Source organism: Setaria viridis, chromosome 6 (assembly GCF_005286985.2).
Source record: "Setaria viridis chromosome 6, Setaria_viridis_v4.0, whole genome shotgun sequence".
Classification (NCBI taxonomy): domain Eukaryota; kingdom Viridiplantae; phylum Streptophyta; class Magnoliopsida; order Poales; family Poaceae; genus Setaria; species Setaria viridis.
In genome coordinates, this window is record NC_048268.2 from 5,707,713 (window position 1) to 5,719,863 (window position 12,151).

Below are 12,151 nucleotides of genomic sequence, written 5' to 3' on the forward strand. Positions count from 1 at the left end.
CATGCTGCTGCGATGTAAGGGGTAGTCCAACAATGAAGTCCATGCTAATGTCTTCCCATTTCCAAGAGGGAATAGGTAGGGGCTGCAGGGTACCTGCTACCTTTAAATGGCTGTCTTTGACATGTTGACAGGTGTCACATTCTGAAACATACCGTGCAATCTCTGGCTTCATTCCACTCCACTAGAAGATTTGACGGAGATAATGATACATCTTATTGCTGCCAGGATGGATTGAGAACTTGGAGAGGTGAGCTTCATCTAGGATTTGCTTTCTCTGATTGGGGTTGGATAGTACAACAAGTCGGTTTCCATAATACACTTTCCCAGTCTCATCCTGTCGGAAATGCTTATACCCTTCATCCTTCAATGAAATCTTCCTTTTGATTCGCCTGACTTCCGGATCCTCTAATTGTGCTGACCCGATTTGGTCCTCCAAAGCAGACTCAAGGGAGACATGACCAAGGGTTCCATGGGAAACAATTTCCAACTTAAGTTTTCCCATCTCATGACACAGAGTCTCGGTGAAGTGGGTTGCCGACAAGCAATTGTAAAGGGTCTTGCGGCTAAGAGCATCTGCCACTACGTTGGCCTTGCCGGGGTGATAATGTACTTCTAAGTCATAATCCTTGATCAACTCCAACCATCTTCTTTGGCGCATGTTGAGGTTGGCTTGAGTGAAGATATACTTGAGGCTCTTGTGATCAGTGTAGATGTTGTAGTGGGTGCCCATCAAATAGTGCCTCCATATCTTTAAGGCATGAATCACTGCTGCCAACTCAAGATCATGGGTCAGGTAGTTCAGCTCGTGAGGTGGTAACGCTCGTGAGGCATAGGCAATGACTCGGTGGTCTTGCATAAGAACACACCCAAGTCTAGTGCCAGAGGCGTCACAGTACACGTCAAACGGCCTAGAAGAGTCAGGTTGAGCCAAAACTGGGGCTGAGGTCAGCAAGTGCTTCAGGGTCTTGAAGGCTTCTTCACACTTGTCATTCCACACAAATTTCACCTCTTTCTTCAGCAGCTCAGTCATCGGCTTAGCTATCTTGGAGAAATCCGGTATGAAGCGCTGATAGTAGCCTGCCAATCCAAGAAAACTTTGGATCTGATGAACTGAAGTGGGAGGCTTCCAGTCCATGACTTCCTGTACCTTGCTGGGGTCAACTGCGATGCCATTCCGAGAGATAGTGTGTCCTAAGAACTTGACACTACCTAACCAAAATTCACACTTGGAGAATTTGGCATAGAGCTGATGATCTCTCAACCGTTGAAAAACCACTTGAAGATGTTCGGCATGTTCTTCTTCACTATTGGAGTATACCAGAATATCATCAATGAACACCACCACGAACTTGTCCAGTTCGGGCATGAACACCGAATTCATGAGATACATGAAATAGGCGGGTGCATTGGTGAGTCCAAAAGACATGACCAGGTACTCGTAGAGTCCATATCTGGTGGAGAAGGCAGTCTTGGGAATGTCATAGGGTCTGATCTTGATTTGGTGATAACCGGAACGAAGATTGATCTTGGAGAATACTCTTGCTCCAGCTAACTGATCAAACAGAACATCAATGCGGGGAAGTGGGTACTTGTTCTTGACAGTCACCGCATTGAGGGGTCGGTAGTCCACACACATGCGTAGACTCCCATCCTTCTTCTTCACAAACAGGGCTGGGCAACCCCAAGGTGAAGTACTGGGTCGGATGAAGCCTTTCTCCAATAGATCATGCAATTGGGTTTATAACTCGGCCAACTCAGCGGGTGGCATCCGGTAAGGTCCTTTGGAGATAGGGGCAGTGCCGGGGATCAACTCTATGGAAAACTCCACATCCCTATCGGGCGGCATGCCTGGCAAATCATCGGGAAACACGTCGGGGTACTCACAGACTACAGGGATGTCCTTCGGTCGGGTCTCAATTGCGGGATACGCACAAGAATTTACATCTTCTCGGCGAGACAATTGGACAACAGAGGGGCCTTGGTGGGGTGAGTTGACGTGGATAGCTCAGGCTGGGATATCTAGCACAACCTGGTGCCTGGTCATCCAATCCATTCCTAGGATGACATCAATCCCCTCTAGATCGAGGATAACAAGATTCTCCTTAAAAAGGTTTCGGCCTAGCTGGATAGGCACGTTGACACTCATCCTATCAGATGTGATTACCCCACCCGGGGTGGATATCCTAAAAGATCCTCTTGTTTGGCATTTCTTTAACCCATATTTGTCACTAGTCCTTCTTCCAATAAAACTATGTGAAGCTCCTGAGTCAAACAAAACCAAAGCTGAAAAACTGTGAATAAGAAAGGTACCCGTCATTATTGGTGCACCTTCAGGAAGCTCTGCTGCGTTGGTGAAGTTCAGCCGACCTTAGCGAACTTGCATCTTGGGCCTCTTCCCTTTGTTGAGCATCGCATTGCTCTGCCCTGGGCGCTGATTCTGATTTCTGGGGCAGTCCTTGGTGAAATGCCCCATATTGTCGCAGGTGAAGCAGCGATTACCATTTGCAGGGCGCGGTGGCGGTGGTGGGGTCGGCCATGGTGCCTGAGGTTGAAATCCCGGATAACGAAGTGCTGCTGCTGGTGGGGGTCGGGCAACCCATCTTCCCGACTGCTGGGGTCGGCTGGGTGCATGTGGGGGAACCATTCTGAATCGCTGTGCAGGTGGGCTGGGCGTTGGCAGTGGAGCTTTCCTCTTCCTCTCGGCTGCCAGAGCCTTCAAGCAGTCCTCTTGTGAGATGGCTAAGTTGACCAACTCGTTGTACGTATCCACCCTTATCGGGTTTAATCTCTCTATGAGCTCCATGCTTAGCCCTCTGCGGAATCTGTCCCGCTTCTTCTCATCCGTGTCCGCATGGTACCCAGCGTACTAGCATAGATCATTGAAAGCCTGCGCATAGTGCAGGACATCTCGATTTCCCTGGGTAAGGGCCAGGAACTCGTTGAGCTTACGCTCCAGGAGACCTTCAGGGATATGATGGCCCCTGAACGCCGTCTTAAACTCCTCCCAGCTGACGACGTGGTCGGCCGGCTGCATGGCGTGGTAGTGATCCCACCAAAGGAGGGCAGAACCACGCAGTTGCTACGCGGTGAACCTAGCCTTGTTCTCCTCCAGGCAATGGGCGGTGAGGAGGGAGAACTTGGATTCGATGGCACGAATCCAGGCGTCGGCGTCGAGCGGGTCTTGTGTCTTCTGGAACAAAGGGGGTTGCGTGCTCAAGAAGTCCTCATAACGAGCAACTTGGGGCTGCTGCGGAGCCCTTCCCCCATGGGGCTGCTGTTGTTGTCCCTGTACAATGTGCCTTAGCAGCTCCGTTTGAGCCGCTAGGAGGGCTTCCAGCGAAGGTGGGGGCGGAGGCGGAGGAAGATCCTGCCTCTGCTCGCTGCCACTGGGTACAGAGCCAGATCGGGTGCGGTGCGCCATCTGCAAGAGCCAACGTTCTATTAATTCCATAACCTCAGAAGTGTTCCACTCATGTGGGAATGCATATGTTAAATCCTCAAATGCGACTCTTGCCGATAAGGCAACACAACCCCATCTCTTATTAAGGAGATACACACTTCCTCTTACCATCTTAGTTAGCAACTATCTTAGTTCTGCACACGACTTCGGGCGAACCATAACCATATCCCAGGAGTTCCACTATATCCGACCTTAGGCCAAGGGGTCGGGCTAAGCAAAACAGTGAACTCAGTGGTCCGGCGAAGCAAACTACACGACAAGGGGGTCGAGCGAGGCGGAGAACTGCCTCGAGGGGTCGAGCGCATCCGACTTTGCGACTCGGGGTCGGCCAAGTTTTGGGATAAACCCACAGAAAAAGGGGTGTGTGGTCATAGAACAAACTCGCACAACCTGGCATCCCAAGCGTGTCGCAAAAGAGTCAAAGGTCAAGTTAAGATCTGATCTTACTGAGGTCATTACATTGTGGTTCCCCAAAACACAGGAGGAAAACTCAACTCAAGGCTAACCCATTACACCACTATCCAAAACTCAGGTTGCCGAGGAGTGCAACAAAAGATTGGCTTCCTACAGCTCTCAATCTATGAGGGTACACTGTTAGTCGGAGAAGGGGCGTTACCATCCTCAATGTCCATGCTGGACGCTCCCATGACTTCCTCGGGATCTTCTTGCTCATCCAATTGCATCTCAAGGGCATGCATAGCATCAAGCTCGGCGTGGTGCTCGTCCAGATGAGCATTAGCAATTTCTAGCTCCATCTCGACCTCCATCTTTTCTTCAGAAAGCTCGATCATGCCATCCACCAGGTCCGTTACTTCTCCCTCGAGTTCGGAGATTCGGTCTTGCATGTCATGGATCTGTATGCCTCTCTGGATGAGTTGATATGTTTGTCCCACCAAGTCTCTCTTGACGGCGTTGAAGAGGCCTTGGGTGTCTATGGCTATCCGAGCCAAGACAGCCATTGTTCGGTCTTGAAGCTCGATCAACTGATATGAGGCTGACATGCATCTGGTGGTGGTAGACATGGTGACCAGTGAATGGGAGGTTGCCAACACATCTATGTTGTTGACGCGATCAAGCCAAGCCGGGTCCATCCGGTCCTTGGCAGGAAACAAGCCGATTGGGTCCAAGGTGACCTCAAGCGGGTGTAACCGACAGAACTGGGTGAGGATTTGTAGAGCAGCCGACTCCCAGGTGTCCTCCAGAGTGTGTCCGCAAGTCAAGACTTCGAGCTGGGGCCACTCGGGCTGCACAGGGGGTGGAGGTACAACCACCTGTACGTTGCACCTCTGCACTCCGTGCCCCTGGTACATCCGTCCCACGTACAAAGGTGGGGACTGGTACCCAAACCACCTTAAGGTGTCCCACAAAATAGCAGGAAAACCCTCAAAGTGTAAGCACATCGAGTGGGAAACGCCGTCAGTGCCGTACAACATGTGTCCTGGAGCAGCCATCTGGAACCAAAACCGAACCGACGTGAGATAGAAACTCTAAGAAGAACGGGTCGGACAGAAAAGTACTCGGATTTGACCGAGCACAAGCTAGAAGGAAGCTAGAAATCCTTAAAACCGAAGAAGAGCTTTTCCAAGGCAAGGTTGTTTTAGGGAGGTGGTTTCACATATTTTAGTTGATGATGCATGCACGGCCTACCTTGTCCTCTCAACCAAAACAACTGCCAAAACTTTGGTCTTACGCAGTCAGTGCCGGTGGTAAGGCAACCAGTACGTCTCTCCCTATAATAGCTAGTCGGGTTCTAGTAGCGTATCCTAGGCGAACGCGGTTAGTACCTGCAGAAAACACAACCACCTGAACCTTTCGTGCCAGCACCCACGAAAGCGTCCCCAAGCATTACCATTCACTATAGAAACGTCACCTATGCGTTTAAGGCTGCATGGACAGCACAACAACCGTGGAAATAGGTCCCCTTTGAATGGAACCGTATAACCCTTCGCATACTCGTGATGCGGAATCAGCGCACGTATAATAGATGTGGACGAACAACCATGATGATAGGCTCGTTGAAATCGAACCATACCACCCTTCGTATGAATCAACACACAGAACTGCGCACATGTGATAGACGTGGGCGAAACAACCGTGATGATAGGGTCCTTTGAATAGACTCCCTATCAACCCTCGCATACTCGTGATGCGGAAGTCGGCACACGTATGATACACGTGGCGAAGTGCTGGGGGTTAGCAAAATAACCAATAAGTATTAGTCACCTAAAACAACCCAAAATCCCCTAGGGCCTCTCGTGCGAAAGTCATCCTTAACGAGCGTACGAGATTTTCAACAGTTTTCTTTTGCAAAATTTTATTTAAAATAAGTGTTTAGGACCTATTGTGTTCTCTGTCTTGCTAAACCAGCTCTGGTACCAGCTGTGGCGGATCCACCTCGGATTACCTTGATTAAAGCATAGTTGAGTCGCCTGACACGCGACACTCATGCCTTAGTCAAGTTAACTCGAAGTGCCGTCGGATTTCATCCGATTAGACCATTTAACAGGACCGAGTTTAGCAAACTCACACGAAGGTGAGTGGTTCCAGAGAATACAACAGGTCCACTGAGTTAAACAAATTTGACCATTTAGTTCAACATCAAAACAAAAATCAGAGTTTTACAAGGTTCAAAAGCAGCGGAAAGATAAAACAGCAGAAGCTAGCGCCAGGGTCGGATGTCCCTTATGAGGCCGATCAGAACATCAGTAATCCCTTTCCTCGCTGTCCGAGGAGGGATCCCACTCGACCGTCCAACCCGGAGGGAGCTGGGACGGCCAAGTGCCAACAGGAGCAAACTCAGGAGCTGCGACTTCACCTGAAAAGAGAGCCACAAACAAGGCTGAGCTTCTAAGCTCAACAAGACTTAACTGACCGGTGGTAAACTACTCCACCACTTCTAGACATGCAAGGCTCTTTGGCTGAGAGGTTTTGTTTGCCAAAAGCGACTACAATGGGTCCTTGCTTTCAAGTTTTAGCTCAAGTTCTAAGATCATTAACCAGTCTATGTTGGCAACTTATGCTTAACAACCATAGTTTCCAACAACAAAGTATAGAACAAGCATCGGGTTCATAGCATCATCATGTTCCATCTTTACTCAGTGTAGCATAGCGATCAAGCAGTCTCAAACTGTGAGAGGCAGACGAATCGATTCGAGTTTCTTAACCATGCATGGCGAACCTAATCTCACGACATCCGCGTACCACAAGGGGTCACTTCCTGTGTCGGCCGTCCCCATCAATTCAAAGGCACGTGTCAGGTCCAAACTTCCCTTGGCATGCAATGCTCCACAGTCCCGGCCTCTACCGTACTGTGACCGCACTTGCACCCACATGATGCACCATGGGAACCTCGTTCCAGAGACAACAGGGGTATAAGCCATGCCCTAGTTCAATCAGGTACTAGACTTCCCAATCCCATACTAGGTATGAGATTAGTACTTTCAAACACTTGATCACGAACACCACCACTGTCGGGCCTTAACAGATTCCATAGACAGACGGGGCGATCAACTGACCACCAAAAGAGTTGACCAAAACCCTGCCCCGTTCATCGTCCTTATGATGGTAGAAAAAGTAGGAACAACCAACTCCTACAACTCGCGAGTGACAGGAAATCACTCGACTTTTACCATTTCCTATTTAAGCATAGCCACTACTCAGCCCAACAACTAGTGTGCAGATCAAAGGAACTATGTCATGCATCTAAGGTTTTAAAAAACTCCTGTAACGTAAATGCACATACAAATGAAGGAAGGCATGTGTAAGTTTAGAGAAAAATAGGTTCATGCTCCGGGGCTTGCCTTCAAGCGGAGGGGAGGAGAACTGGTCTTTCGCTTGGGCGACGTCGGCTTCTGGAACTGGCAGCTCAGCTACAGCTCCGTCTTCTGGCACCGGGTGTAGCTCGTAGACGCCGTCAACGAGGTGCAACTCTACACGAATGCAATGCAGGAGTTAGTGTTTAGACGGTTATTTCAACAACACTTGCAGTTAAGCTCGGACATTTTGCAGCAAGGCTACAGAAAAGGTGGGGAAGTTTACTTGAGTTGGTGGAGAGCAAGATAAAAGGGTCGGATGGGAAGAAACTTATGATCTGACCCTTACACTAGAGGAATAGCTATGCTGGGGGTCCTCAGACTTAATGTAGAGAAGTCCCCATTTTTTACACATATACCCTCGGGTCAAGGAAAAGGATACAGCCGAGTCCTCGGGCGAGGCAGATAAGGGTCGGCTCACAGACAGGGTCGGGCGAGACGGAAAAGGGGTCGGGCGAACAGATAGGGTCGGGCGAGACGGAAAAGGGGTCAGGCGAACAGATAGGGTTGGGCGAGACGGAAAAGGGGTCGGTAGCTTACCTTCGGTTTATAGGTGAAGCTTTGGGATCAGGAAGGAGGAGACATGGGCGGAAGGACTGAAGCACTAAGACTTGGGTAGCGGCGATGTCCGGCAGTGCTCCGGCGGCGGCGGAGCTTCTTGTGAGCAGCAAAGAAGCTCTAGCACTGCGCGGAGGAGTAGGCGGCTGGGTGGATTGGGAGGTGCGGGTGTTGAGCGGGGATGGGAGTTCCTCAAGAACTTAGGTGGTGGCGCTCAAGCACGAAATAGGGGAAACAAGGCGGCGAGGCAACAAAGACGAAGGGGACTTCAGTAGGATTCGGGCATTCCCTTTTATAGCTGCACGGGGAGAGAGAGAGAGTTGGAGCAGCACGAAGATCGGGAAGAAAAAGATGGAGTGCGCTGCCATGGCGGCGATTGAGCGGCGGAACAGGGCTTCGGAGATAGCGTCTTCGGCCATTGGGCACTGGAGTCAAGGTGGCGCAGGCGCGGTTTTGCCGGGGTTGAGATTTGGCGAAGGCGGGCATCGTCGAGCGGTGAATTTGATTGGTGTGACAGGAAGAACGACGCCATAAGCGAGGTTGCAACAGGCGAAGTGACAGGGCGAACGGCGTCACGGTCGAGCACGAAACAGCAGCATTGCTGGGGCACGTCACTGGCAAGGCGGGAAAGGAGCTGTTGCGGCCGGGGTCGGGGTTGGCGATGGAGGAATCGTCACGTAGCGCATTCGTGGGCGGCGCGACTGTGGAGAGGCGGCGGAAAAGCTGGAAGGCATCGGGCCTTGCAGCCGGGGGTCCGGTGATATGATGATGGGTACGAGCCGCGAGGTGGTCTGATGCAGCAGGCGGCAAAGCTCTGCCACAGCGGCGACGGAGCACCAAGGCGTGGCCGGCGAGGGCGCGAGCGAGACGGGGCGCTGCAGAAAGGGTTGCAGAGGGGCTTCCGCTGCGATTGGGGAGGAGGGTGCGGGAAACCATCCGGTTGCGGTCGGCGACGGGGCAAAGCGGCGGGCGTCGAGGAAGTGGAGCCACGCCGCGGAGAAGCTCTGAAGCGGGCATGCTACTCGAGTGCGTTTGCATCGGGAGATCCGGGAAAAGATTGCGGGTCCACCCGTCAGTCTCGGTTTCTCCTCTGCCCAAGATTGAAAGGGACACTGTTGTTGAGACTTAGAAGGAACCGGCGGAGTGGGTTGGGGGTCTTCAGGGGTCGGAGCTGGGAATCGGAGGTTGAGCGCTTAAGCTCGGGGGAGCTGAGTCAGCGGGATTAAGGACTCGGATTAAGATTAGCTCAAAAGATTTGACCATGGTCGTCACAAGCACGAGGAGGAGTTTGACCGCGAGCCCGAGCCCGAGGACCAGCAGCACGAGCCAGAACTCCCGGAAGACTTTGAGGACGGCAAGTCCAATCTCACCCTTTGATGCATATTCAATTCCTAGTTTTTCAAACATAACCTATTGGCCTATTTTATAAAAGTGCATATTGTTTTATTACAAGACATGATTGGATAGCCACCCTTGATTGTTATGAACATTCCTTGATTGTCCTATAATTATCTCTAAATATGACTTGCTCTGTTTAGATGATAATTACTGCTAGAATGCTTAGGACCTTGTTACTCAAATTCAATCATGACTACAATGGTTTATTTAGAGAATAAATGTGTGAGTGTTTTCAAATGAGAAAATATGTTTTCGGGTATAAAGGCAAGAAATGATTAGACGAGATGGATGGGTGTTTCTTGTGTGAAATGCCAGAATATTGGGCTCGTACCTTGTTGGTTGAGCAAGGTTGGGAGATATCCATCTTGTCATGATTAAGGACCGAGTTGATGTGTCATCTTGCCTAATTAAACCATCGTGCAACAACTCGACCGTTGTATGGGCGACGGCTTAGCATAAATGCCACTAGCTAAACTGTTAGTCTTCGGGTGAGCTGGTGAGCAATGGGAGCCTATGGAAAAGGGGTAAGATCTTTGTGACTTAAGTCCCGGTTAAGACCTCGTTGGTAGGTCGTTAACCCCTTGGTCGCTTCCGTGTGGACTAGTCAGTCTTAGCTAAGGTGGATAATGGCTTTGTTAGGATCCGCACCGGCACTAAGGTGATCATGCTGCGATACCTTACTCTTGGGAAAAGTGTACAACCTCTGTAGAGTTAAAACCTATCTGGATAGCCATGTCCACGGCATTGGACGAGTTACGGCTTGGTCACATAACTAGCACTTGGAGAGGGATGGATTTTATGGCGTGCATTAGATTTTGGAAGTGTCCGGCAGTTGTGCCGTGAGCTATGGCGAACGGGGAGTCCGATAGCAATAAAAAAATTGGATCCTTTGTGTAGGATCAACCCCACTTAATGTTTCGGTTACAAAAGGGAAAGCTTTGCGAAAAGTCTTTTGAAAATGAACCCTTGCATGTGTTGAAAACCTAGCTTTATGGCAAAATGAACCTCGGCCTTATTCTTGACTTATCTTGTCCATATTTTTGATTGTTCCCCCTCCGTGGATGGGGTTGGACTTGTTGAGTACTTCTGTACTCACGCTTGCTTCGTTGCTACAGAGGAAGACCTGGACTTCGTCGCCGAGGAGTTTGAGTAGGAGGTTGTGTCCACACCCAACGCTACCTGTGCTGTTGGCCTTTGCAAGATGCTTCTGCTGCCGTGTAGTCCCGAGTGTTGTCTTTTGTCAGTCGCTTGGCTCGCTGCTGTTATTTATTTGCTTCTTATCGCGGCGTGGCTTTCACGCCTACTCCCTCGGGAGTTGTACGGTATTTGAACTATCTGTTGAATAAATGTGTTATCAGCCTCCTAGGACTGATATTTGCATCACATTTAGTCTCCGCTGATGTGGAGACGCTTCAGTACTACAGTCGCATGAAGACCCTCGTCAATGCCCTCTGCGATGTCGGCCATCCCGTTCTTGTCCTGAATCTCCTCCGTGGCCTTAATCCACGCTTCTCCAACACCACCGATGACATCGCCAATTCCATTGTCGGCTTCCCATCCTTCGCCCAGGCACGAGACATGCTCGTCCTGAAGGAACTTCGCCTCGCCAACGAGGAGAAGATCTCCAACTCCACCTCCCTCTTCGCCAGGAACTCTTCGTCGTCTTCATCCTCCAGCTGTATCCACCGCCCTCTTCGCCAAGAACTCTTCGTCGTCTTCATCCTCCAGCTGTAAAGGCAGGTGTCGCCTGCCGTCTGGTTCTATCCGGACTAGCTGTGGCGGCTGCAATAGTAGCGGCGGCGGTGACAGGAAGAAGTGGCAGCAGAAGAAGGGTGGCGGCGGTTTCCAAGCACCCCCTGGCGGTGGTGGCTTCCATGGCGGTGGGCCTCCACAGCCCATCGACCCGTGGTTCTGCTTCAGTCTGGGGCCTAGCTCCTACGGCGCCCCAGGTTTCCAGCAGGCCGGCGGTCAGGGTGGTGGGGGCTGGCCTGCCGGTGCCTCTAGCCTCCTCGGCCGCCCTCCACAGGCCCACACCGCCTACGCCCCCGTTCAGGTGCCCCCTTAGGCGCCAACCTGGGACCAGGCGGGCCTGGTTGCCGCCTTGAACTAGATGACACTGCAGAACGACGGCTGGGTCATTGACTCAGGTGCATCCGGCCAGATGTCATCTTGGGATGGTATTCTTCTTTCCTGCCTTCCTCCCTCTTACTCCTCCATTACTGTCGATAACGGTCACACCCTTCCCATCATGTGCCGTGGCAACTCCACCCTCACCACCCCACCTCCCACTTTCACCTTAACAATATCCTTGTTGCCCCTTCTTTAATTCATAATCTGATTTCTGTTTGCCAGTTTACTAAGAACAATAACTGCACCATAGAGTTTGACACTTTTGGTTTTCTGTCAAGGATTTTACGACAAGACACGTGATTCTTCACTGCAATAGCGCCGGCAATCTTTACACCATGCCTCCAGCATCCAGCTTTGTATCGCCGCACGCCGGCCTCGCTATCTCCTCTAGTTTGTGGCATCTCCGTCATGGTCATCCTGGTCCTGCCACCATCGCTACACTTAGACAGACTTCATCTATTGCCTGTAATAAAGAGAGTCACACTCTATGTCATTCATGTCAATTAGGGAAACATGTGCGGTTACCTTTCTCACATTCCAGCTTCGGAAGCTCTAGTCCTTTTGAGTTAGTTCACTGTGATGTTTGGACTTCTTCCGTTGCTAGCATTTCTGGTTATCGCTACTACCTAGTCATTTTAGACGAGTTCTCGTATTTTTGTTGGATGTTTTCTCTAGTTCACAAGTCTGAAGTCGCCTCACACATCACTAACTTCATGTCCTAATGTCCTGACAAGTGTGCCCGCCCGACTAGAACGTGCGGGCCAAGGACGTGAAGATATTTGGAGCACAAGTC